Consider the following 27,756-nt stretch of genomic DNA (forward strand, 5'->3'; position numbering starts at 1 on the left):
CTATTGCAAATTTAAATTGATAAGTCAAATACGGGACAGAATGAGAAAGGAGATGTACCAATACCCAATAATAATAAATACGGATAAGGCCCTAAAATGCCCCTCAATTATCTAAATTCATACAAAACTGTTAATTTGCACCAATACCCAATAATAATAAATACGGATAAGGCCCTAAAATCCCCCTCAACTATCTGAATTCATACAAAACTATTCTTCATTTACCTTTCGACCCCAAATACTTATCACGTCAACTTTTTGGCTCAAAAATACCTTTGATATTAACCATTTGGTTCATAATTGCCCTTATTTTTAACGAAGCCCCCTGAAGTAAAATAATTAAATATTTATTTATTATTTTTCTAATCTAATTGAAATAATGTTAAACCCTTATCAAATAAATAATTAAAATTACACATGATTCATGTTTTGACCCGATATGCATAAAATAATATTCAAAAATTATTAATTTCATGATATGTTACTATTAAGTATTGACCTATTTTATATCAACCGCCAATTTATTATAAGGGAGTGAACTCATAATTGAGATTTAACTAAAATTCATACTCGTCCCATATGATATTTCATCTAAAAAGATTATTATTATTCAGATAAATTTTCCATTCAATTATCTGTCTTGCTCATTCTTTTTTTTTTTTCTTCTTAAATGAACTTACATGTTCATATCCTCTTAATTATATTATTTTCATGGTGTGTGGGGTAGGAGGAAAAGTTATTTTCATTCTTTTATTTTGAATTTTGGGTACACACACAAGAAAAATGCACTATACATATATCGTCACTTAATTAAATCTTCTATTTGAACTACATATTTTTGTATGAATGTCGTCGTTATTATTATTTTTTAAAATCAAAATGATGTCGTCGTTATTTTACTCTTTTTTTTATAAAGATATTTTACTCCTTTTTTTTTTGTCATAAGTTGAAAGAAAATTTAAATTTAAAATGATGGAAAAGATCCAAAAAGAAAAAACAAAAAAAACAATGGAAGAGAGAGGATAGGAGGGGGGGGGGGGGGGGAGGGAAAGTGTAGAGAGCAGAGGACTAACCTTTTTTGTTAATATTATTTTATTATGAAACTCAAAATCAAGTCAATCATATGTGCCTATATATTAACTTCAATTATTTACAGAAAAAGACCTAAAATAACCCTGAACTATGCGATTTGGTACAATATTGTCTTTCATCCACCTTATAAGTGCGGACCATTAGAAATAAGAGTATTTTGAGCGAAAATGTTGATGTTAGTGATATTTGGGGGCTGAAAGGTGGATCGAAAATAATTTTGTACCAATTCAAATAGTTGAGACATATTTGTAGACATTGAAAATTTTGTGGGACTCTACAAGACATGTTCAATTAGAATTGGGACTCTAGAAGGTGTGTTCAGTTTCAATTAGAATTTTTGGAGGCTACTCAACCACAAACCCTAGTTCATGCCTATATAAAGGTTACTAAATTCCCTTAAAAGGCATCTCGAATATTCCGCAAATTGATGGAATATTCATATAGATGTCAAATCTAAATCATCCAGTTCGAGAAATACGCCACTAACGGCCCTCGAATCATGGATAAATCTTAGGAGAGTAGAAACAAGGGAGGAACATAATTGAACCCGCAATCTTTATCAATAAAGTTATGTTTCTTCCTATTTTATTGTGATTGCAATTTATTTCCTATCACTTTAAAATTTGTTGCAAACAAATTGGCACGCCCAATGGGACCAAATTTTCCCTTCATCTCTTCTCTCTTAAATCAAATCTGAAAATATGAAGCTGCAAAGGTGGAAGAATGAGTACTTCAAGCCTCATCTTTGAGTTTCATCAAGTCTACACTCCGACAAGCCTTGAAGCAGGGGGCATTTGTAGACATTGAAATTTTGTGGGACTCTACAAGACATGTTCAATTCTAATTGAAACTCTAGAAGGTGTCTTCAGTTTCAATTAGAATTCTTGGACTCTACAAGATGTGTTCGATTCGAGTAGGGACTCTGCAAATTGTGTTCAACTTAAATTAGGATCCTTGGAGGCTACTCACCCTAAACCCTAAACCCTAGTTCACGCCTATATAAAGGGTATAAAATTCCCTTAAAAGGCATCTCAAAATATCCCATAAACTCTTGGGTATTTTTAAAGATCAAGATCTCGAATATTCCGCAAATTAATGGAATACTCATATAGAGGACAAATTTAAATCATCATAGTTCGAGAAATATACCACTAACGGCCCTCGAATCATGGATAAATCTTAGGAGAGTAGAATCAAGGGAGGAACATAATTGTACCAACAATTTTTATCAATAAAGTTATGTTTCTTCTTTTTATTGTGATTGTAATTTATTTTTTTGTCACTTTAAAATTTGTTGCAAACAAATTGGCACGCCCAGTGGGATCAAATCTGCCCTTCATCTCTTCTCTCATAAATCAAATCTGAAAATCTGAAGCTGCAAAGGTGGAAGAATGAGTGCTTCAAGCCTCATCTTTGAGTTTCAACGAGTCTACACTCCGACAAGCCTTGAAGCAGGAGCATTTGTAGACATTGAGATTTTGTGGGACTCTACCAGACGTGTTTAATTCTAATTGGGACTCTAGAAGGTGTGTTCAGTTTCAATTATAATTCTTGGAGGCTACTCAACCACAAACCCTAGTTCATGCCTATATAAATGTTACTAAATTGCCTTAAAATGCAACTTGAATATTCTACAAATTGATGGAATATTCATATAGAGGTCAAATCTAAATCATTCTAGTTCGAGAAATATGCCACTAACGGCCCTCGAATCATGGATGAATCTCAGGTGAGTAGAAACAAGGGAGGAAGAGAATTGAACCCACAATCTTTATCAGTATAGTTATGTTTCTTCCTATTTTATTGTGATTGCAATTTATTTTCTATCACTTTAAAATTTGTTGCAAACAAATTCTGGCACGCCCAGTGGGATAATCTCTACCTCTCATCTCAACTTTTCAAGCATCAAAGAATAACAAGATGACTTCCATGAAGAAAAACTCTCAATCAACTACCTCTAAGGCCACTAGCTCCAAATTCTCTACTGAAGTTGAAGGAATTCTTGGTGTTACCTTTGGAAGTTTCGGAGTTGTTACGAGGAGCAAGGCTGCTACACTAGGACAAAAAGCACTTCAAGTGTCGTCCGCATCAACTTTTGTTTTTGGGTCTTCGACTCCAAAAAGAGCAATTTCCTCCACAAATGCTTTAGAAGGAAGAAGCAGTGTTGCTGAAAAGATCAAGAAGACATCGGCTCTACTTAATCTATCTAGTTCCAAGAATTCTACCACAACGGAGAACTATGATTCAACCAATGAATCATCTCCACATGCATCGCGTAACGTGAGTTCGATGAAGATTAACTTACGCGACAATCCATGCTACTCTCCTACATCTCCAATGATCATGCAAACAATGATGACTGCTGCTTCTTCTCCTGAGGAACAACTCGCAAATTTGACGAAGTTGGTTGAAGGATTGACAAAGCATGTACAACACCAAGAGTCTTGAATCGATAAGGTGATGGTTAGGATGAAAGGACTTTTAGATGGAGAAACGAGCCATGTGCCTGGAAAGGGTGTTGAAGTTCAAGAGATCGGAGATCCTGCGAAGAAAGCACTGTTTGTTAATGAGATGCTAGTTTCTTCCGAAGGAATGATCCCACTCGATCGCTTTAAGGAGTTCATTGAAGGCACAATCAAAGATAAGTATGAAGTCTCCACTAAGTCTTCCCATGTATGCCAAGCCATACACTGCGAGAATTGATAACTTCAAAATGCCTGCTGGTTATCAACCCCCCAAATTTCAACTATTTGAGGGTAAAGGAAATCCAAAACAACATGTTGCACACTTTGTGGAGACATGTAATAATGCTGGAACCTATGGAGACCATTTTGTCAAGCAGTTTGTCCGCTCTCTAAAGGGAAATCATTGGTACACAGATCTTGAGCCTAACTCGAGTACGTTTTACAGAGTTAGAAGTACTTGATGAAAATGGGTTAGAAGCTCAACGAAATCTTAAATGTTATCAAGTTCGTCTATCTCGTGCTTTTAACAAGAAGGTTCGCTTGAGGTGCTTCCAAGTTGGAGACCAAGTTCTCGCGGTAAGAAGACCCATCATTACTTCGCACAAGTCTGGGGAAATATTTACCTCAAAGTGGGATGGACCATATATCGTACAAAAAGCATATTCAAATAGTGCTTACAAGCTTGGTGACACAGATGGCGTAAGGATCAGTCCTATTAATGCAAAATTCCTGAAGAGGTACTACCCTTGAAGTAAGATGATGCTCCTTAAGGTACGAGCCTAAACTGAATGTCACTCCTGGCCCACAAGAGTATAAACTGTGTACGTCACAAAAAAAAATATATATAATCACTCACTTCCCTAGAACTATACGTTGTGACTTGATCCTCTTCACTGAGGTACGTAGGCGCTTAGAATATATCCTAAGTTCAGTTGCATCATGTTCTCACTTGATCTCACATAAAAGTTAAAGCAATAAATATTTTGTTTTATCTTTTATTTTATCAAACTTTTGACTTGTATAAAGTATTGATGGGTCAATGGAAGGGGGGCAAACCCTTATAAAATATGAGCTTCTTTAACAGTAGGCTTGAAGTCTTTAAATTTAGACAAGCATGTGAGTTAAAATCTTCAAATTCTTCAAGTATACAAGTTGAAGTCTTCAAATTCCACAAAATAACAAGATAAGTTCTGCGAGTTTGTATGTTAGACTCTTAAATCAACCAAGTTTGCAAAACAAAGTCTTCGAGTTCTATAAAATGGCAGTTCAATGTCTTCGAATTCTATGAATTTGCAAGTTAAGGTCCTAAAACATGTTACGAGCTGAAGCATTAAACTCCACAAAATCCACAAAAGATCTTGGCTTGAATCTCCTCAACATTCTTCTTAGTAGCTTCTGAAATAGCTTCAAGTCCTTCTCGCTCTTCTTGTAAAGTTGCTAGCTCTGCTTAACCTTCTTAAGCGATTTCTTGTTAGAAGAAACGTGTTTTTCCTTCTCACCCTCTTCTACTCTGAACAATTCAAGATGCTCTTTGGCATTAGAAAGCAACTCCATCTTCTTATCTTCACATGCCTTGTCAACAAAATTAGAGTGTTCTTGATCATAAGAAGTAGCATGATCAAAAAGAGAATCTACCAAGCTCTTCAATGGTGAAAGATCTAATAAATTCATCCCACTCACCTCCTTAAAAATCTCACAAATATCATTTTTGTAAGATGATATATTGTCTAGAGAAGTCCTGGAAAGTTTTCCACAAATCTCTTCCCAAAGACCCAAGATGTACTTCCTTTTGTGGTTGAACACAACACTTTTTCCTTCGAAGACAGAATTAGCTCCATTACTCTTTGGAAGAGCTCGAGAAAGTTCATTTGAATTAGGAGTCAACCCTTTTAAAGTTTGGCCATGAGAAGTAGATGATGTCTTTTGTTCTTGCTTGGTATTTGAAATTGATTTTGCTTTAGGTCTAGATATTGCAGTAGACTCATCACTAACTTGTGGCCTTTCACGTGACGATCCTAGTGAATGTCCAGCAACGTTGACCTACAAGTGAAAAAGGTGGGTTAGCAAAGTCATTTTATTCAAGATCCAGAAAAAAGAGGAAGGAAAGAAAACCCTGTCACTCTGAATTGTCAATGATCTTGAAAGATTATTGACACTTTGGACCTCTACGACTCCTAAATCAACAACTTCAACCCCAGATGATTCAGCCCTTTGCCTCTTCCAACATCGATCCTTTCTAGTTTTGCTTGTTTCTTGAAAGGCCCGTTTACTAGAGAAAATAATTTGGGGACATTTTTCTTTATCAGTAGAAGTATGAACTACTTCTTTCTTAGATGCCTCAGAGGAGTTAAGCTTCTTACTTTGATGTTAGGGAGCAAGTTGTGTCTTGACTTTTGAAAGTGTCTTCTCGATATCTTGACTTTTGTATTCTAAAGGGTATCAAATTTTGACCCAACTTTCTCCACCAAAACGTCCAAATTATCCTCAAGAAACATTCCATGGGATCTCTCCCACCAAGATGAATATTGGGTAGTATAAAGCTTCTTTGCGGAAGTTACTGCAGGAGGAAATGTCGCTTTAGACATAGTTGCACGTGATATGCAAATGCACCAATATCTAAGGCCTTCATCGAGTGACTCAACATGAATATCATTTTCTAAATAGCCAGGAATATCTTGATGGAAACAAAATTGACGACTAAATCGGTGCAGACTATATGGCTCAATGACAAAGGAACCTCCCCTCCTCAATGAAAGATAATTAAAACGAAGGCTCATAAAATAAGCTAGCTCTAACTCTGGTGCTTTGCCATCATCAATATAATAAGTAGGGTGAGACCTACTAAGTATGATCGCATTCCACACAATACTTTCCCCCCGATGAACACACTTTCTTGCCTCATCTTTGTCAAAAAACTTTGCAGCACTTTCCCTAGCATATACCACCATTTGTGGCAGAAGGTCCACTAGTAAGAGGATAGTGTGTCTTGAGATACTAAGCAAGTCAAACTTAAACATAGTGGATGGGAAAACAAACTCTTATATGGTCTAACTGTGAAGAATTTGAAATTCTATTTAAGCCATGATATATGCTCGCTAAGACCGGAACCGCAAGGCTAACCCTTTTATCGCTCGCCATTAAGCTTGCCATCTTGAAAGTTTCAGGCCGAATGAAATTCCCTTCTTCAGACGGAAATACAAAGGCACACAACCAACATGACAAAAAGGTCGTCAGATAAGTCTCATATTTTTGGTGTTTCACTCCAAGCTTAGAAAATACCATCTCTTGAGAACTTAACCATGTGTTTATCTTGTTGGATTATGAGTAGATGACAAACGTCAAGATTTCTTCTCTTTCCTTGGGGGAGCTAGCTCATATTTGAGATCTTTCTTGCACCAAAGTTGTATCCATTCACTAAAAGAGACCCCTATATTACCATTATTTTCCTTTTTAAGATGATGAAAGGCAACAAACATATACTCACAAGTTCGGGGGAAAAATCCTTCCCTCTTGTCATCAAAACCTGTAAGTTCCGTGGCATTAGGTATCACTTCTTCGTAAGGGACTCCGCTAATTGACAAGCCACCAAGAATATGCAAATCCCAAAGAGATATCGATGCTTCTCTAGTAGATGTAAGTAATGTATTTGTTTGAGGGCACCAAGCCTCACAAAAGACTTGTATAATACTGGAGTTCCAATCATAAGTAAAAAGAGAAGCAAATATAGCATCACGAATATAAGCATTGTTTAGACTTTGTCCATTTTTTCTTAAGACATCTTCTGTCCATTCCTAGTATCCCGGAATGCAATGATATTCACCTTCAAGCACAATGTTGTCCCCCCAATGTAGTTCCTCTTGAATCATGCGGGACCTAAATTTGAAAGAGTTCTTGCGATATTTGTACCTTGAGGATTTGCTTTCTCAAGATACCACACTTTGGAGGCTTTATTAGATTTGTGATCGTATTCGGATGTCCAACTTCTCATATGAACCATGTTCCTCAATTGTGGCCATGGATCAACATAACAACCAACTAAAGAATCCTAGACCAAACACTTAGTATCCACCGTGCTACCCTCTGTTCCAATGATGAGATATTTGAGTTTAGAAGATGGGAAAGTATAATCCTTGAAGAAAACCATTGTTCAAACTGCAAAAACAGTGTTAATATTTATTTATGATGATGCGCGAAAGAAGATAAAACTTGAAAAAAATAGGGTAGTAAAGAAGGGGACGCCTTAAGCTGTAATATTCGGGATCTCGTAAAGCCTTAGATTAGTGTTTTTAAGGCGGGGACGTTAAACACATCCCTTCACACCTTATGTTGTAGTATTCAAAATTTATTAAAGCCTCAAGTTGGTGATCTTCAAGGTGGGAATGTTAAACACATCCCTTCACGCCTTATGTTGTAGTATTCGGAATCTTGTAAAGCCTTATATTAGTGTTTTCAAGCCGGGGACGTTAAACACATCCCTTCACACCCTAATGTTGTAGTATTCAGAATTTATTAAAGCCTCAAGTTGGTGATATTCAAGGTTGGGACATTAAACACATCCCTTCACACGTTATGCTCAAGTATTCAAAATTTAGTAAAGCCTCAAGTAAGTGATATTCAACGCGGGGACGTTAAACACATCCCTTCACACCTTATGCTCAAGTATTCGAAATTAGTAAAGCCTCAAGTTAGTGATCTTCAAGGCGGGGACGTTAAACATATCTCTTCACACCTTATGCTCAAGTATTCGGAATTTAGTAATGCCTCAAGTTAATGCTCTTCAAGGCGTGGACGTTAAACACACCCCTTCACACCTCAAGATCAAACCCTTGTGTAATAAAGCTCTCTATTGTGTAGCCTCCACAAAATGTCGGTCTCTGAAAAGAAAGACACAAAAAAACATAAATATACATATATATAAATAAAATATGTATACCTTGTATCTTGATGCCTTCATGGTCAAGCTTCGAAGAGACTAGAAAAAGAGGAGGAGCTCCAAAAGTGGTGATGTTGATAATGAAATAAAATGGAAGAAAGACCTCTATTTATAGATGTCATGTGATGGGAATAAAATCCTTCTCGTAGTTCAATTACAATTTTTTTTGATTAAGACAATAAAAAAATATGAGTGGAACTGTAATTCCTAATTTAATTACAACTTTTTTTTTAACCAAGCGGCAGTTCTTAAAGTCAAGAAAGGAAAGGATTTGCGGTAAATTGCCTCATACCCGCAAACATCGAGGCGGTGCCTTTGGCACAATTCAAATTGGATAAGGAATATGTATATGTGGTGGAAATGTGGCTCCCATTTTGAGTAAAATACGGAGAGTATACATGAGGCCCACATATTTGCACGAGATCAAAAGATCACTGGCAACACCTTATATGATTTGGTATACCAAATCATTTGTTATCATACATATATATAATAATAAAAAATATACATTGAGAGTGCTAGCAGTACATGGCGTGGATAATTATATATATATAATTTGACTAAAAATGATTTAATAATTCGTCAATACTTCAAGTCTAGTCTTTAAAAGATAAATTATTTTGACAAGATTTGAGGCAGGGGTATTTGTAATCATTAAAAATTTATTACATATAAATTTATAAAATAATTTGAATTATATTAAATTCATAAATATATTAGTCCAAATAAATGTTATGGATTAATATAATTGGGCTAATTATTTAAGTCCAGTAAATATGAGTTCAATTTAATTGATTTGAGCTACAATAGATGAACCCAATTTCATCTCATCCTAGATGCCCATTTTTTTAGTACCACATGGCATGTCAAGTCAAATAAAGAAGCCAATAGGATCATGACATGTGTCAAAAATGACAAGTCCGCTCCATAAAACCCATATGTCATGTCACTTAAATCTGATTGGGCGAAGGGAATCCTGATCCAATCACAACTCCACTATTCTAAAACTATAAATAGAGGTCCTCATAATTAAGAAAAGGGATTGAGAAAATTCTAAACAAGAAGCTAGAAAAAACCCGTGGTACAAACACCATAAAATTCCCTATAAGCTACAAGTTTAAGAATTCAAGCATTCAAGTTCAAGAACGATCAAGATCAAGACCATCGGATTCAAGAACAACCTCGAAGCCCTTGAATTCAAGTAAAAGTCAAGATCAAGATAAAAGTTCAACTTCAAGTTCATCGAAGATTCAAGAACAAGCTTTAAAGCTCTTGAATTCAATATCAAGTTCAAGATCAAACTCAAGAGCCCTTAAATTTATATTTGAAAAGGCGAATTCAGAGGAATCATAGAAATTGTAACACTTGCACTTTGAAATAATAAATACGATTGTTGCGATATTTTTCCGTTCTTGATTACTATTTTCTCGACGTGAATTTTATTGTCTACAATATTTTAGTTTCTTGTCCGTAATAAATATTCAACATTTGAATGATAATACCTCTTAGCTTCATTATAAAAACATGACAAGTACAAATTGTACTTTATAACTTCATCATTTAAATAATTTTCAAGTTCATTTCGGCCGTGTTTGTATCATATGTTATAAAAACTGATATGAATTTGCATAAAGTCTCATGTAGCATTACAAAAGAAAAGTTCAAGTTATATATATTCAGTGTTGTATTCCTTATATGACTTATGCATTAATACTAAAGTGGATTTACACTATTATTAAGGATAAGTCTGGTCGTCTTTATAATTCTGATATGAATTATGCATGAATGATAAAGTGAAGATTACAATATTATTAAGGATGAGTCTGATCGTCTTGATAATTTTGATATGAATAATATATGAAAAACTAGGATGAATTGAACTTGGAATTTGTAATATTTGTTTTGGTATAAATCTATTATGAATTATGCATAAAAAAGAGTGAATTCGAATATTATATGTATAGGATATAATAAAATTCAATTGTTATGGCAGAATGGATACAATATAATTTACCTTATCATTACTTCCACCTATGGATACTATCATCATATAATGTGATTTCACATTATTTAAGCAAGAATATGCATGTAACCACAACTCACTTGTCGATGAACCATTTAAATTACAAGGGATGTTCAAACATTAGCTCCTCTTAAATTTGTATCTTTTTTGTTAGGCAGTAGAAAGGTCTCCTAATTTTCTAAGTGACACACATGACATAATGCAACTGCATAGGGCGTAGCTATGGTATACTAAGGCTGGTCAGGCCAACTCCAAATGGTTAAATTTTATATTTTAACACCCAGAAACGACAGGGTGGTTTCGCCCAATGGTGTTAGACACTGATGACGAAAAGTCGTGGGTAGCGCATAGGGATGACAAATGGTTGGATTGAGAAAATATGGTTTGGATTACAATCCACCCAAATAAAATGTGAATAAATATGGATTTAGTCAAATATTATTTAGGTAAAATAGTTTTTAACTCATTTTAATCTCCTAAATCCAAAGCTAATTTTTTAATACTCCAACCCCTATCCACCCCCACCCCACCACTATTTTTTTAAAAAAACTATCGAAATAAATTTAAAAAAGAATCAAAACTCATTTTTCAGTGCGGAATTGGTAACTGAGGGATTCATAGAAGTGGTAGTGTGGTAGATGGTAGTGTGATAGGTAAGTATTTCATTTTAAAGATTTTATTATAATATTCTTTTGCTAGGTGTCTTAATCTTGATATCTCTTTAATGTTATTTTTTGGTAGTGTGAAATTCATGATAAAATGTAATAGTATTTATTGTAATATTCTTCCGATAGTTGTTTTAATCTGAATATTTCTTTAATATTATTTATGATATATTCTAGATATAACATATCTTCGGTTCTTTGGTACATATATAAATTTTCCTTCATTAATTGTTCTAATAGTTTTATATCTTCCATAGCTTCTATCCAATATAGTAAATATTCGTAATTCATTTTAATCTGAATTTATTTCTAAATCGTACCATTCTATTCTTTCATTATCTAAATATAGATCTTGTAAATCTATTTCATACCATTCTTGATTCAATATATTTTCTGATTCGTAATCATTAAATATTTTTTCCCATATTATTCTTTTTAATTCAATTATTTCTATATCGTTAAGTATATATAAGATTAAAGTTTCGTAGTTTTTTATCATTTCGTCATGCATATATGTAGTCATATTCGTTGACTATGCAGTTTTTATTTTTAAATTATTCCTTCCTATCATATTCATAATTGATTAAATTCATATTAGATCATTATGAACTAGATTATCTTTATCATGTTTTCCTGTCACTACTAGCATCGTACTTTAGCGGATACTTCCTTCTTATCAGCGCCTCAACTTTGTTTACTTCCCTAAACGGCTTTCCTCGCCTACCGGTTTCAACATTAGGATGGCATAGTATAGAAGTTTTCTCCCTGTTTCCAGTGTGCTAATAAACTAGAAACCATGATTCAAATAATTCTAATACATAATAACTAACATAAATTTATTCAATCATATATATGATATTCAGGAATATATGAAATTAGTTCTGCATATTTTTTGAACAATATACCTTTGCCTCTTGCTCAACCATGCTATCTGAAATATCTGACTGGATTTCAGATTTTTCCATTAGTATTTTAGCTATCTATCTTGAGAGAGTATTTTTGAAAAGAGGATGTTTATTTACTTAGGCGTTCAAGTCCGCCCTTACATTTACATCTGCCTCCCTTTATATAGAAAGGAAGCTCTTTACTTTATATTACAATCAATCCTCCCACTACGTATGTATCTACTTTATGACTTCTTGACAAACATATTATGATGACTTACCTTACACTTGTCATCATATTTTTAACATTTACACTTACTTTATGACACTTGTACACCTACCATTCTTACCTACACTTGCCCATACTCTTGCCCATACACTTGTACCTACTACCTATTAATATAGTATGACTACTTTACACTTGTCATACTTTACATGCTATATTTATGACATACTACTATTACTATTATGACACACTACTATTACTACTTGACATTTTACATTTTTACGTACTAACTTTTTCTTTCTTATCTTTTTGACTTGTCTTCTTCTTCTTATCTCCTTCCGTCTTTATCTTATTCCAGCTGGACATCGGGAATCACGTTATCTTCTCCATTGCATTTTGAACATATGTGGTCAGGGTATTTGTGACCAATTAGCTTGCAATACCCGGTCAATAATTTTGCCGAAATAAATCCTTCTTTTAGTGCTCGTGTTGTAGGTCGTTCTTCTGGCTTAAGTAATGATAAAATCCATCTCTGGACTTCATCCATAGCTGCTTTCCTTAGCTCCCTTAAATTGGAATAAATCATTAACTGATCTCTTGCATAGTAGCTCCATATTGCGTTTCCGTTTAAATAATTATTTGCTAGTTCTTGTATAATAGTTGATATACCAATTATTCTCTTATTGACATAAAAATTGGGTATCTCGGTTTTTTGTATCTCTGGTTGTTGTCCGATATCTTCTGGTATTATCATATCTTTTGTTAGTCCTATATTTACTACTTGTATCGGAGGTTTTATTTCCTCGTGTAATATCTCTGCTGTTGCCGTTAAAACTTTACATAGAATAGATTTCCCTTAGTAACTCTCTTATAAGTAATAAATGCTCTATGTAGTTCCGGTATTCCGCTTAGTTCTTCTCCGTCATATGTATATACAGTATTTAGTAATCCATAGTTATAACATGTCCTTACTAAGTTGGCGTTAGTTTTTGGTTGTGCAATTAGTTTATTATAACCTTGCAGTCTTTGGGTTAAATAATCTTGGTTTGGTTCTTTTGTAGTTGATCTGGGGTTGCGGTTTAAATAGGTTTGAATTTTGTGGATATTTTCAATATAGGTCCGTGTGATGTAATTATATGTCTTTTTCTCACTTTGGTTTTGCAAACTATCTGCGTATGTAGATGTTTGTGGTTCTATGGACACATGTTTAGGTGTTCTTTGGGTAAATGGTTTTGCAAATAGCTGGTTTAAGTTAGCATTTTTATGTTGTTTATCGCTAACTTGTTTGCTTGTACCTGCAGCTGTATTTAAACAAACGTTATGGGTTTTAAGGAGTTTCCCATCGTCTCCTTTTAGCTCTGGATTTTTTCCGTCTTCCGATCGACGTAGCTCCGCATTTTTATAGTCATGCTGCTGACTAGCTTTAGACTTCATATTATCTTCATTAGTTTTTAGCTTTTGTATCTCGTTGTCCATACTGTCCACTTTTATACAAAGTGTAGTTATGGCTTTGAGTATCTCTTCCATTGTATTTTCGTTCTCAGTCTGAGTAGCTTTGTCTTGATAAGTAATCTGCAATAACATTCTTATCAGTTTTTATTACTTCAATTGTAAATGTGAAATTTAATATATTTAATACCAATCTCCTTATTTCTTTTGTTGTTACCGAATCTTGTATTTTTCTTGTTAGCCACCATTTTACTTGTGTATTATCTGTTCTTATAATAAATTTGTTATATACAATATATGGTTCAAATGATAATAAACACTTATATACTGAATATAATTCTTTTCTATTTATTTCCCATTTTATTTCTGTATTATTAAACGTTCCTGAATAATACCTGCAATGATGTTCTATCGTAGTGTCATCATACCTGTATTTTAATATTCCTCCATAACTTTTTTCACTTGCATCTGATTCTATTATATAAGTAAATTTTTTATTTTCATCTGGAAAGTATAGTTTAGGTAAGTTTTTACATAATAATTTTACCTTTTGTATTTGTATTTGGTCTTTTTTATCAAACTGATATTCTATATCTTTCTTTAATTTTTGTTGTAATGGTTTTAAATTCTCTGCTAATTTTGGTATGTATTCTCTTACTTGATTTACTAGTCCTAAGAATGATTGTAATTTCTTTTTTGTGTCTAGTTGTTCATTTGAGTTAATTATTTTTTGTACTATATGTGTTTGCATTTTTATTCCGTTTTTATCAATTTGTATTCCTAAGAATTCTATTTGATTTTTCATTATATCAGCTTTCTTTTTACTTAGACTTATACCTGAATATTCTATGATGTGTATAAATTTTTCTAATAATCTTATATGTTCATCTTGTGTCTTAGAATATAATAATATATCATCGATGTACACTACACAATTTTCTATTTGTTTAAAGTAATTGTCCATAAAGTGTTGATATCTACCTGGTGCGTTTTTATATCCAAATGGTAATACATTCCATTCATAAAATCCTTGTGGTACAGTGAATGCTGTTAGTTTTTTAGATTCTTCTTCTAGTTTTAAGTGGTAAAATCCTGATTTACAATCAAATTTGCTAAAATAATTATATCCTTGTATTTGTCTTATCTTTAGTATTTTATTTGGTATCGGATAATTATATGTTTTAGTTTTTGCATTTAAATTTCTATAATCAATAACCATTCTACTTTTTCCTCTTTTTTGTTCACTATGTTTATTTACGATAAATGCCGGGCTTGTATGCTTACTATTGCTTTCTTGTATATATCCTTTTTCTAGTAATTCATCTATATGTATCTTAAATTCGGTTAAATCATTAAAATTATACTTTAATGGTTTTTGGGTTATTATACTGTTATTATCAATTAGCTCAATTTTTACTTTTGTTTTATGTTTTTCCCATCCTTGTAAAGGATCCTCACTATATAATAATTCTAACTTATCTTGAATTATTTTTACTTTATCTATAGAGAATATAATTAATTCTATTTTAGGGTCTTCTTCTTTTATATTTTCTAATTTTTGTGTAATTTTTTCACTTCCTTTTATCCATTCTGTTGTTTTTCGTTTTTTATTATTTACTCTTTTTGCTCCTATTTTTTGTTTACACGGTGTCGTGAACCACCAGTGTGTTTTTGTTATTATATGTGGGTATAATTTTTCTAAAAATGGCATTCCTAATAGCATATCTTTTGTAGTTAATTCAAAGTTATATATTTCTTCTATAGTTAATATCTTATCCCATATTTGTACTTTTATATTTTTTGCCTTATATGTGATCATGCTTCCTTCATTATTAAATCCTGTTACTACTATCGGTGTTTTTAATTTTTCCCATTTATCTTCTGGTAAACAATTGTATTTACATATATTAGCTTCTGCTCCCGTATCTATCATTGGTGTATAATATCGGTTGTAATATCCTTCTATTATTATCTTTGCAAGTATATATATTTTCATATTTTTATTATACTAAAGTCTTTTTTATTATTACTCTTTTATTTTCATAATTTATTGTTAACTGTTTGTCTTCTAGATTATATGATTTTACTTTTTCTAGCCATTTTATTCCTAAAATGATATTTTCATTTCCTTGATAAATTTTAAATTTTATCACTATTGGTACTCCTCTGATGATTATTTCCTTTTCTGTAGTTTCTTCGGTATACATTAATGCTTTTGGTAGTTCGGAGCATGATTGTTCAATAGTTATTATTTCATCTTCCGTCACTAATTCTCTTGTAATATAGTTTTCTTCTCGTCCTGTATCCATTAATATTAAATATTTTCGTTGTTCCATTATTTCCGTTATGTAGTAATGATGTGGTTTTATATCTTCGTCCATTGATTTTTCTATTCTTCTTGAGGTACTCATTTTTTATGAGATTTGTGGTATTTCACAGTTCATGTTTATTCTTTTTGATGTTGATGTACTTAATCTTTCTTTTACTATTTCTAAATCTTCTTCTATGTCAATTTCATTATAACTATAGTCATTCTTGTCTATGACTGTGACTATTCTTTCAAAAGGATCTTCTATTTTTATTTTATTTATTTTATTCTTTGCTGTTATTTTATGTTTTGTCGTTAAAACGTATAAGTTTTTACATCTAGCTGTAAATATTTTACTTTCCGGGGCTAGTTCTATTCCTGACATTCTCCAATATAATACTAATGATTTATCTATATTTCTGTCATTTATTGCTACTGAGAAATTAACACTTATTATAAATTTAAAATTTTGGTATATGAGGTTACCTTTTACCGCACTTATTATATTTTTTTCTATGGGTTGTATGATTCTATCATCTGCCAAGTATATTTCTATGGGTGTATCTATTCCTTCTCTAAAACATGCTTTTATTAGTATTTCTGTTTCTCCTAAATGTACATATTTAATTGGATTTTTAGCCTTAATATCTTGTATTTCTTTATTTATTATTCGTTTATTTATTATTGGTATTTTGGCCTTTCCTTTAGTGTATTTGCAATCTATGACATGTTCTCTTTGACTTACTACATAATATTCTTCTTTTTGTCGTTTAAACCAGTTTCTTACTGTTGGTATTTCGAATAATTTTGCTACGCTTAGGTCTAATTCTTTTCCTTTTATTTGTTCAAATATACTATTATCAAATATTATTTAAATATTCTTCGTCTTGATGTTCTTCTTTAATTATTGTTTGTATACCTGCTTCAGTCATTTGTTATACTATAGAAATCATTTTCTATTTCTATGTCATTATCTATTTCATTTTTTACTTCTTCTAATTGTTGTACTTCCTTCTTTGCTTGTTGTTTTATTTTTTCAATTTCCGTTCTTCTATCTATTTCTTNCACTACGTATGTATCTACTTTATGACTACTTGACAAACATATTATGATGACTTACTTATATTGTCACTTATTTTCTTATATCTTCTTCCTAGATTAAAAAATATTATCTTTATTTTTAATCCGTCATAATTTTCATATGTTTTTTCATCTATTGCGTATTCTTCTTTATTCATTTATAAGTTGTGTTGTAGTTTATATTCTAAGTTGTCTATTTGCATTTGTAGGTAAAAAATAGTCTTCCTCTGTGCTACTATAGATTTTTTACAAATTCCTGCAAATATATTATTGTTAAGTCTATTTTGCCTATGTCTTAATTCTTGTCTTTTTGCTATAATTATTTTGTTAAGTTTTTGTCTATATTATTCATTCTCGTTATTCATTGTTGCTTTAAATATTGAATATATTTATATTCTATTTTAGATATATTATTTATTAATTGATCTAATTTTTCATTATCAGTCTTTGTGATATTAAGTTGTTTATATTCTGGATATAATTTATTTAATTTTCTTCTTATTTTTCTTAATTTTCTACTTGTATGTTTCTTACCGTGTTTCTTATTATCCATAGCTCTGATACCCCCCACCTCCACCCTATCCTCACCTGGACTCCCTACCCCTACCCTAACCCAACCCCCACCACCAAATCTTTTTAATAAAAGTTCAATATTTTTTTCGCCCCCACAGCACACCACACCTCCACCCTACCCAGACCCCCATTTTTTCTCAAAATGAAATTAAAAAAAAAAGTTTACCTTTTTCGCCCCGCCCCTCCACCTCCACTCCACCCTCTAATTTTATTTTATTTTAAAAATAAATATTTTAGTGCAATTAAGAATTTTTATTATAAGTGAGTGATTTATGGGTCTATGAATTTTCTTATTTTACCCACTTTGTTCATATTTATATAAGTTTATAAAATAGGTCCGTCAATATTTATCCATTTAGAAAATATGAGTGATCCATTTAAGTAAATATAAGTTAAATGGATTCCTATTATTTTTATGAGCTGAAAATGCCACCTGTAGTAGCACGTGCCAGAGGTTCGAATCTGAGTGTCTGCTGCACAATGAGTCCTTTTTTACATTTTTAAAAGACTTCTAAGTTACTTTCTATATACTAATTATAGATTTGTTATTTTAAAATAATTCAAAACTAATATATTTATAAAAATAATCCTTAATTGGTGATCTACAACTTAAAAATCTAAGAAAAAATAAAAGTTAAGTTGATTTTAATTGATTTGACTATGATATTTTTCCATTAAATTTTTTAATATAACTTAAAAGTAATTATTTAATTTTAATTGAAGTTAACAAACAAATTCTTCAAATTTGATAGAACGCGATTAAAAGAGAAAAAGGGTCCATTTTTTTTCAGTAAAAATGTCGTTTGATTCTACTTTTTTTTTATCATGTCTCGTTAGTATTGTTGTTATCACCAGAAATTGGTGAAAACTTGAGTGTAAAACTAATTTCATTCTAAGTTGATTTTTTCCAGTATTTCTCTTTTTTTCTCTGTTCATTCATTATTAAATTGGAAGTTTGATTTCAATTTTTTGGGTACATTTATTCATAAAGTAATAATTAATGATTAATATTATGTAGTTTAGTTTTAAATTTTTCAACGTACTCAGTCATTAATTTTTTTTAATTGTAAAACTTGAACACTCTTTGTGAAATTTTTGGCTCCGCAACTAAATGCAAGACACATCGTTGGAATCACCATTATTCAATGATAATGAAGTTCAAGAGGATACAGAGATCCTAGTGGACACACCAATATATCATAGAAAAAGTTGGCAAAACATGCTACAAATTCTAAAAGAAATTGAAAAGAATCTCTAGCATATAAAATACTATTGTAAGACCCCGGAAATTCTATGACTTAAGTTAGAGCCTCACCTTATGAATAATGACTTAAAAATAGTTAAAATGATGTTTATAAACCTAAACTAATGTAACTAACTTGGTTTGGAAGAGTGAAAGTCTAAACGTCAAGAAACGACCACGACGTCCGGAAACTAGAGAAGAATGTGTTCTAGTGTGTCCTTAGGTTTTGGGCAGGTTTGGGAGTGTCGTATGATGGTATAATCTGGTGAAAAGGTTTAAAATAGGTCAATATATGTTCCTAAGGTCAAAACGTTCGAATACAACTACTCGGGGCCAACCTAAGGGGCCCCGAGGAGGACCACAATCTTAGCCAACCAAGCTGCCAAGGCAGCTTGCAAATTGCACTTGGAGGGAATAGGGGTGCGTCGCGCACTTGTTCCCCCAAGGAGCAAAAAGTTAGTTCGCGACGTGGTCGTGTTGCAGACTCTACTGTCTCGAAATTTAATTCCAAATATCTTCAGGGAACAGCTCCGCGTCGCGGACTTGTTCCGCGACGAAATTGCAGAAATTCAGAAATCTATTTTTACTTCATTAAAGAGTCCATTTAAGTGAGGGGTATTTAGGGTACTTTAGGGGACGTGTATATAATGGTTTTTAAGTCAATTTACTCACTTTTATCACTCAAACACAAAACCCCAAAGATCTAAACCTAAAGTTCCTCCTTCTCTCTACTCTCTCTCTCTCTTCTCAAGAACTCCATTGAAGTAGATTGGAACTTCAAGAAGCAGACCAACTCTCCAAGGTTTCATCTCGGATTTTCGTGGTTAATTCATCTATAAGGTATGGTTTCTTATCACTCTTGGGATTCCTTTCCCCAAGAGGTCCCTTCAAGATGAATTTCAAAATCTCCAATTTATAGGTTTCAATCAAAAAACGTGGGTCTTCTTTCTAAAGTGAAATTGTTGTTATAAACTGACTTTGATTGATGTTATGAACAATTATGGATGAATTTATCTTGTATTGATGGTTTCTTGAAGAATTCCTCATGAGACCCATGTTTCTCCTTCTTTTCCTAATTCTAACCCTAGTTTGTGTTGGATAATGATTGAAGGCTATGAATTGAATGTGATGTTATGTAATTCATGTTTGTATGCTGATTCTACCCTAGGTTATGTATAATTTCTATGAAATTAGGGTTGAATCTTTGAATGAAGCCTTGAAGGCTATGAAGGGAATATGCCAATTGCTTATATTGATGTTGATTATGTTATTACTTCATGAATTACCTTGTATTATGTATTGGTTATGAATTGTTTGGTAATTGAAGTATGGATGTCCCACGAAGGGCAAGAAGGTATGAAGGTTGGTTCTTCTTTGAACTCAAGTATGAAAGGTGAATTACTTAGATTGTAATGATGCTATACCTAATGTGTTGTTGTGGTGTTGATGACCTAGTTTCCTCATCCTTAACCCTGTACACTTGAATTAGCTATGAAGTATGTATGTATAATATGGTATGATTGCTATATGATTGAAAGGTAGTTTTCATGATTGTAGTGTAATGTAAAGTGAAAGGTTTACTCACTTGCTAAGTGTCTCTAAAGTGAAAGGATTGTTACTCACTTATGAACACATATGAGCTATTATAGTAAGATGTCTACATAAGGGTCTATTAAAGGCTAATGTGAACTTATGTGATGACTAAAGATGATTACAAAAGGGAATTAGATGCTTAGCACCGAAAGGGCATGTAAATGAGATGGGGGTCTCACGGTTAGTGAGTCCGGCTCCCCACACGGGTTTCCTCACGTTTAGCAAGTCCGGATTACCTACGGTATGTGTTGTCTCATGAGATGGAAACCCTCACGTTTAGTAAGTTAGGGTTTCTAGAAGCAATCTCCTTGACCCTTAACTATGTGCCCACATAGGACTCTAGCTTAGTGGATCCACCTAGATAGCTATGTATGAATGGTTACACCTTAGGCAAGTGTTAACCCTCTCTTTTCGGTATGGGAGTAGAACACCGGATTCCATGTAGCTCTCATGGTCTATGTCAGTTATTGCAATATTTTCCTAATGTAAAAGTAAATGAAGGTGTGAAAGGTGTGAACTCTTACTAGGGCTTTCTTAAGGGTTTCTACATAGTGTAAGAGAGGGTATGTGACTTCTCTTACGCATTGCACTTGTGGGATCCTAAGAGATGGTTGTAGTAGTGTTCTCTTATGATTATGATTATTATGACTTATGTATCTTGAAGCTATGTTATGAATGATCATTATGAATGTGGTAAGTTATGATGAAATATGATCTTATGAATGAATGCATGAAGTAGGTTGCTTAATGTGATACTTGGCTTTGAATAGGGTTATGGGGTTCTATTCTTTGCATTGTACTAGTATTGCTTGGGCTGTCTACATGTTGGGATGATATTATGTTGGTTTGGACTATGATACTTAATTTGTGTGCATATTGGATTTACTTGGCAAAAAGCATGTTTTGAATAAAATGTCCTTTTATGCATGTTTTAATGATTTTTATGCATAGTAGACATACTTAGTACGTGTGTTGTACTAACCCATATTTTCTCCATTTTCCCAAACATTTAGGTTCGGGCCATTGAGGATTCAAGCTTACTTCTCAAGACACTTGTAGTTGCTTCCCCAAGTTGGTGAGTCCTCAAGTCCGAGGACAAGACCCTATGATCTAGCTTCTATGTTTAGTTCTTTGCTTATGTTGAAAGACGTTGTTGTACTTCCTATTTTCAAGACTTCTCATTGATGTAAGGGTTAAGTCCCATTTTCGATACTTCTATATCTAGATGGTGCATTGTGACGAAGTTAGATTCTATTTTTCATATATGAAGTGAAGTTGAACTTCCAAAGTAAAAGTTTTAAATTTTCCGTGATTTTATTCTATGATGCATGTTATGACGAATGCTAAGGGCTTGTATAAGACCTCTTCTAGGTCGAATACGCCGGTAACGACTAGGGGGTGCTCTCCGATCATTACAAACTTGGTATCAGAGCAGAAGGTTGAGAATAATGTAGGATTCATGTCACAATATACCACGTCTAGTAGAGTCTTGTTCATGGGTGTGAAGCGCGCCACACTTATGAATGAGAGGCTACAAGATGCTTAGGAACTTTCACTCTTTTGTTATTTCATGGTCGTGCCTAAGAGTCTTAAATGTTGGGATAAGGTCGGCTATTCATAATTTGACTCAAGTGTTGGCCACTCAAGTTGCAAGGGATGCTAGGTGCAAGTGAACCCTAATGCTAGCACTACCGCTTCTAGGATAAGGGATTTCACAAGGATGAATCCCCCTACTTTCTTTGGCTCTAAAGTGGAAGAAGATCCACAAGGGTTCATTGATGAAGTGTTTAAGGTTCTAGAGGCTATGGGCGTGTCTTCTCAAGAAAAGGTGGAGTTAGCTGCCTATCAACTCAAAGATGTGGCACAAGTGTGGTATGAACAATGGAAGGAGGGGAGACCTATTGGAGAGGGTCCGATAAGTTGGGCTACATTCAAGATGGCTTTTCTTGATAAGTTTTTCCCCTTGGAACTAAGGGAGAGGAAAATGCAAGAATTCATCAACCTCCGTCAAGGGGGTATGAGTGTGAAGGAGTATGGCCTCAAGTTCACTCAATTGTCCAAGCATGCTCCTACTTTGGTGTCGGACTCTAGAGCTACAATGAACAAATTTGTTATGGGTGTATACGATCTTATGGTGAATGAATGTAGGTCGGCTATGCTAATCTCAAGCATGGACATTTCTCGCCTTATGGTTCATGCCGAGCAAATTCAGGAGAAAAAGCTTAAGTGAGTTGGTAGAGAATTGAAGAAGTTAAGGGCCAATGATGGAAATTCTTCTAAGGTTAGGTTTGAAATCCAAGATAAGCCAAAGTTCAAAAAGAGGTTTTCCAACCAAGGTTCTCACTCCAAGGGTCAACAAAGGTAAAGTGTCTACCCCCAAGACTTAAGAAGCAAGAGGTGGTGGTCCTTATGTTAAGAAGCCTATTTGTACAAAGTGTGGTCGAAAACATGAAGGCAAGTGCCTAGTTTGCACGGGTAATTTCTATGGTTGTGGTAAGAGCGGCCACATGAGGAGGGACTGCCCTATGCTAAAGGCTCAAGGAAGGGAAAATGCTCAAGCACAAGCAAGTGGCCCAAATCCCGATGCTCCTAAGAAGAATCACTTTTATGCTCTCCAATCCTGAGGTGATCAAGAGAGCTCTCCGGATGTTATGACCGGTATGTTGCAAGTATTTTCAATAAATGTTTATGCATTGTTGGATCCCGGTGCCAATTTGTCTTTTGTAACCCCTTTAGTGGCTATAAAGTTTGATATGCTTCCCGATGTCTTAGATAAACCCTTTTCGGTTTCTACCCCGGTGGGTGATTCCATAGTTGCTAAAAGAGTTTATAGGAGTTGTCCCATATCATTGCCCAATAAAGTCACTTTGGTTGATTTGGTGGAACTTGATATGTTAGACTTTGATGTTATATTGGGGATGGATTGGCTTCATGCTTGTTTTGCGTCCAAGGATTGTAGGACCCGAACTGTGAAGTTTCAGTTTCCTAATGAACCCATTTTAGAATGGAAGGGAGGAAATTCCGTTCCTAGGGGAAGGATCATTTCATGTCTAAAAGCTTTTAAGTTGATTTCTAAGGGTTGTCTCTATCATATTGTGAGGGTCAAGGATCTTGAGTCCGAGATTCCTCCTTTGGAGTCGGTCCCCGTAGTGAAGGATTTTCTGGAAGTCTTTCCTGATGACTTACCCGGGATTCCTCCCGAACGGAAAATAAATTTCGGCATAGATTTATTGCCGGATACACAACCCATTTCAATCCCTCCTTACCGGATTGCCTCGGAGGAGTTGAAAGAATTAAACGCTCAACTCAAAGATTTGTTGGATAAGGGTTTCATCCAACCTAGTATATCTCCATGGGGTGCACCGGTGTTATTTGTGAAGAAGAAGGACAGATCTCTTCGTATGTGTACTGATTACCAACAATTGAATAAGGTGACCATTAAGAACAAGTATCCACTCCCTAGGATTGATGGCTTATTTGATCAACTTCAAGGAGCGAGTTACTTTTCAAAAATTGATTTGAGGTCGGGTTATCACTAACTTAGGGTGAGAGGTGTTGATGTTCCGAAAACAGCCTTCCGAACAAAATATGGTCATTTTGAGTTCTTAGTGATGTCCTTTGGTCTTACAAATGCCTTGGCGGCTTTCATGGACCTTATGAATCGTGTGTTTAGAAATTTTCTAGACTCATTTGTTATTGTCTTTACTGATGACATCTTGATATACTCTAAAAGTGAGGATGATCACATGAATCATTTGAGGATACTATTGCAAGCCCTCAAAGATAACCAACTCTATGCTAAGTTTAGCAAGTGCGAGTTTTGGCTAAGATCGGTTGCTTTCCTTGGTCACATTGTTTCTAGTGAGGGTATAGAAGTTGATCCAAAGAAAACCGATGCGGTCAAAAGTTGGCCTAGACCTTTGAATCCTTCCGACATCCGAAGCTTTTTGGGTTTGGCCGGTTACTACCGAGGTTTGTTGACGGATTTTCATCTATTGTATCTCCATTAACGACCTTAACTCAAAAGAAGTCCAAGTTCGAATGGTCGGAATCTTGTGAAAAGAGCTTCCAATTGTTGAAAGATAAGCTCACCTCCGCTCCGGTTTTGACCCTATCGGAGGGCACCGAAGGGTTTGTAGTATATTGTGACGCTTCCCAAGTGGGTTTGGGTTGTGTCCTCATGCAACATGGTAAGGTTATAGCTTATGCCTCGAGACAACTCAAGGTGCATGAGAAGAATTATCCAACTCATGACCTTGATCTAGCGGTCGTAGTCTTTGCTTTAAAGATTTGGAGACACTATCTCTATGGGATACATGCGGATGTGTTCACCGACCACAAGAGTCTTCAATATGTTTTTAGCCAAAAAGAATTGAATCTCCGACAAAGGAGGTGGTTGGAACTCTTAAAAATATTATGATATGAGTGTCCTTTACCACCCCGGAAAAGCAAATGTGGTTGCGGATGCTTTGAGTCGTATATCTATGGGTAGTGTGTCACATATGGAAGAAGAGAAAAGGGAGTTAGCCCGTGATGTACATAGGCTAGTCCGGTTGGGTGTCTGACTTGAAGATTCCCCAAAAGGAGGTGTCATGGTCCGTCATAATTCCAAGTCATCGGTTGTTGTTGATGTGAAGTCTAAGCAACATCTTGACCCTATTTTGATGGAACTAAAAGAGTCGGTTCTCAACAAAGCAATAGAAACTTTCTCTCAAGGAGAAGATGGGTTGCTTAGGCACCAAGGAAGATTATGTGTGACGGATGTGGATGGCCTAAGAGAGACAATCTTAGAGGAGGCCCATGGGTCCCGATACTCCATCCATCCGGGAGCCACCAAAATGTATCGCGACTTGCGTGAGATTTATTGGTGGAACGGAATGAAAAGAGACATAGCAGATTTTGTGGCTAGGTGCTCAAATTGCCAACAAGTCAAAGCCGAGCACCAAGGATCGGGAGGTCTAACTCAAGATATTGATACCCCCACTTGGAAGTGGGAAGTGCTCAATATGGACTTCGTGGTAGGTTTGCCACGAACCTGTAGGCAACATGATTCCATTTGGGTCATTGTGGATAGATTGACTAAATCAGCCCATTTCCTTCCCGTCAAGGTTTCTTATTCGGCGGAAGATTATGCTAAGTTGTACATTAAGGAGATTATGAAATTGCATGGGGCCCCGTTGTCGATTATTTCGGATAGAGGTGCCCAATTTACTTCCCATTTTTGGAGGTCTTTCCAAAGTGGGCTTGGTACTCAAGTGAAACTTAGTACCACATTTCACCCTCAAACGGATGGTCAAGTGGAACGCACCATCCAAACCCTAGAGGACATGTTGAGAGTGTGTGCCATTGACTTCAAAGGTAATTGGGATGACCACCTACCTTTAATAGAATTTTCCTACAAAAATAGCTACCACTCGAGTATTGCTATGGCACCCTTTGAAGCACTTTATGGTAGAAGGTGTCGATCTCCGGTTGGGTGGTTTGAAGTAGGTGAATTTGCTCTTCTTGGTCCCGAGGTAGTCTATGAGGCTATCGAAAAAGTTCGATTTATAAGGGATAGGTTGAAAGCGGCTCATAGTCGGCAAAAGTCTTATGTCGATAATAGAAAGAGAGATCTTGAATTTGAAGTAGGTGATTGGGTCTACTTAAAAATCTAACCCATGAAAGGGGTGATGAGGTTTGGTAAGAAGGGGAAGCTTAGCCCCCGGTATGTTGAGACTTATGATATCTTGAAGCGTGTCGGAAAGGTCGCTTATGAGTTGAAATTACCCATCGCATTGGCCCCGATTCACCCGGTGTTCCATATTTCTATGTTAAAGAAGTGTATAGGTGACCCGATGTCCATTCTCCCTCTAGAAGGTTTAGGGGTGAATGAGAAACTTTCTTATGTAGAGGTTCCGATATATGAAAAAGAAAAAAAAAAGAGAAAAGAGAAAGAAAAAGAAGAAGAAAAAGAATGAAACAAAAAGTTGTGGAATAAAGTAGAAAAAGAAATGGGGTTTCCAAACAATTCATGAAAAGTGAATAATATGATGACTTATGAGCACTAAAGAAAATGATGAAGGAAGAGGAAAGAAAGTGTTGTGAGTACCACATTTCATGACGATGAAAGTCACTGAGCCTAAATGACCATACCTTTGCACTCAGTCCCATTACAAGCCTTGAAAAGACCTTCTTGATCTTGAGTGAGCTGAAGCAAGTGTTGATCGGAAAATACAGGCAAACCTATGGGTGAAAGTATGCATTCTTTTCTTCCTTGTGAGAGTGAGCGTTGCATTTGATTCCGAAACTTTAAATGATTAAACCATTGTGTGTGAATATGGAATCATTCCTTGCGTGAGGGCATTTGAACACTTTGGTTGAGCTTGAACTTGCATTTGAAGCAAGTATTGTGAGCATGAGATTTTTTATATTAGTGAGTCACAACTTGAATCTTTGAGTGCACATTTAATCTTTGCATAAGTAAATTGAGTTTTGTTGTGTGCATTCATGATTGAGTCTTGTGTAGCACTGTTCGAGATACCCTTTTTGAACGGCTGAACTTGAGTTTGCTTGAGGACAAGCAAAAGTTTAAGTTGGGGGTGTTGATGAGTAGACAAATTGGACTCATTTAGGGTTATATTTTGATATAATTAGTGTCCTCAAATGCATATTTTATCTCAATATCTGATGAAAACCCTTAAGTTTCAGGTATTTGGAGTTTGAGGGAAAGCATGGACACTACTTAGCAAAAAAGGAACAAAGGCAGCTGAAAGAACGAAGAAATGAAGATCTGAGAATCGCCGAACCCATTCGGCGATTCGCCAAAAGGTCTTATCCTCGCCTTTTGTTCTAGTATGTTGAGCCCTGAAAGAAAGGATCAAATTGGCGGTGAAAAGAGCTATCGGCAATGAAACCTACCAAAGGGCGGATCACCGAGTTGATCGGCGATCTCGACTAATGATGCCGAATGATCCGTTGCAACACAAAGTTTTGAAAACTATAAATACTCGTTGGGTGTTGTAGCTTATATCAGATTTTTAATATAGAATTTTTAACATAGATTTTTGAGTTCTAAGTTTGGAGAGGGTTTTGAAGAACTTGAAGATTCAAAGGGTTACAACTCCAAGAATTTGGACTTGGGTCTTGTGGATTCTTCATTCTTTGCTTGTTTTGAGACTTAAATATTCATACCCATTTGAATGCAAACTCATTTTGGTATAAATTTCTATCTCTTTTTCAT

At 34.5% G+C, this 27,756-nt stretch overlaps 1 pseudogene; it reads right to left on the reverse strand.

Moving 5' to 3' along the window:
- Positions 1 to 4,994: 4,994 nt before the first annotated feature.
- LOC125869817 (uncharacterized) lies at positions 4,995 to 6,142 on the reverse strand (annotated as a pseudogene).
- Positions 6,143 to 27,756: the final 21,614 nt, after the last annotated feature.

The sequence above is a fragment of the Solanum stenotomum genome, chromosome 7 (assembly GCF_019186545.1).
Source record: "Solanum stenotomum isolate F172 chromosome 7, ASM1918654v1, whole genome shotgun sequence".
Taxonomy (NCBI): Eukaryota; Viridiplantae; Streptophyta; class Magnoliopsida; order Solanales; family Solanaceae; genus Solanum; species Solanum stenotomum.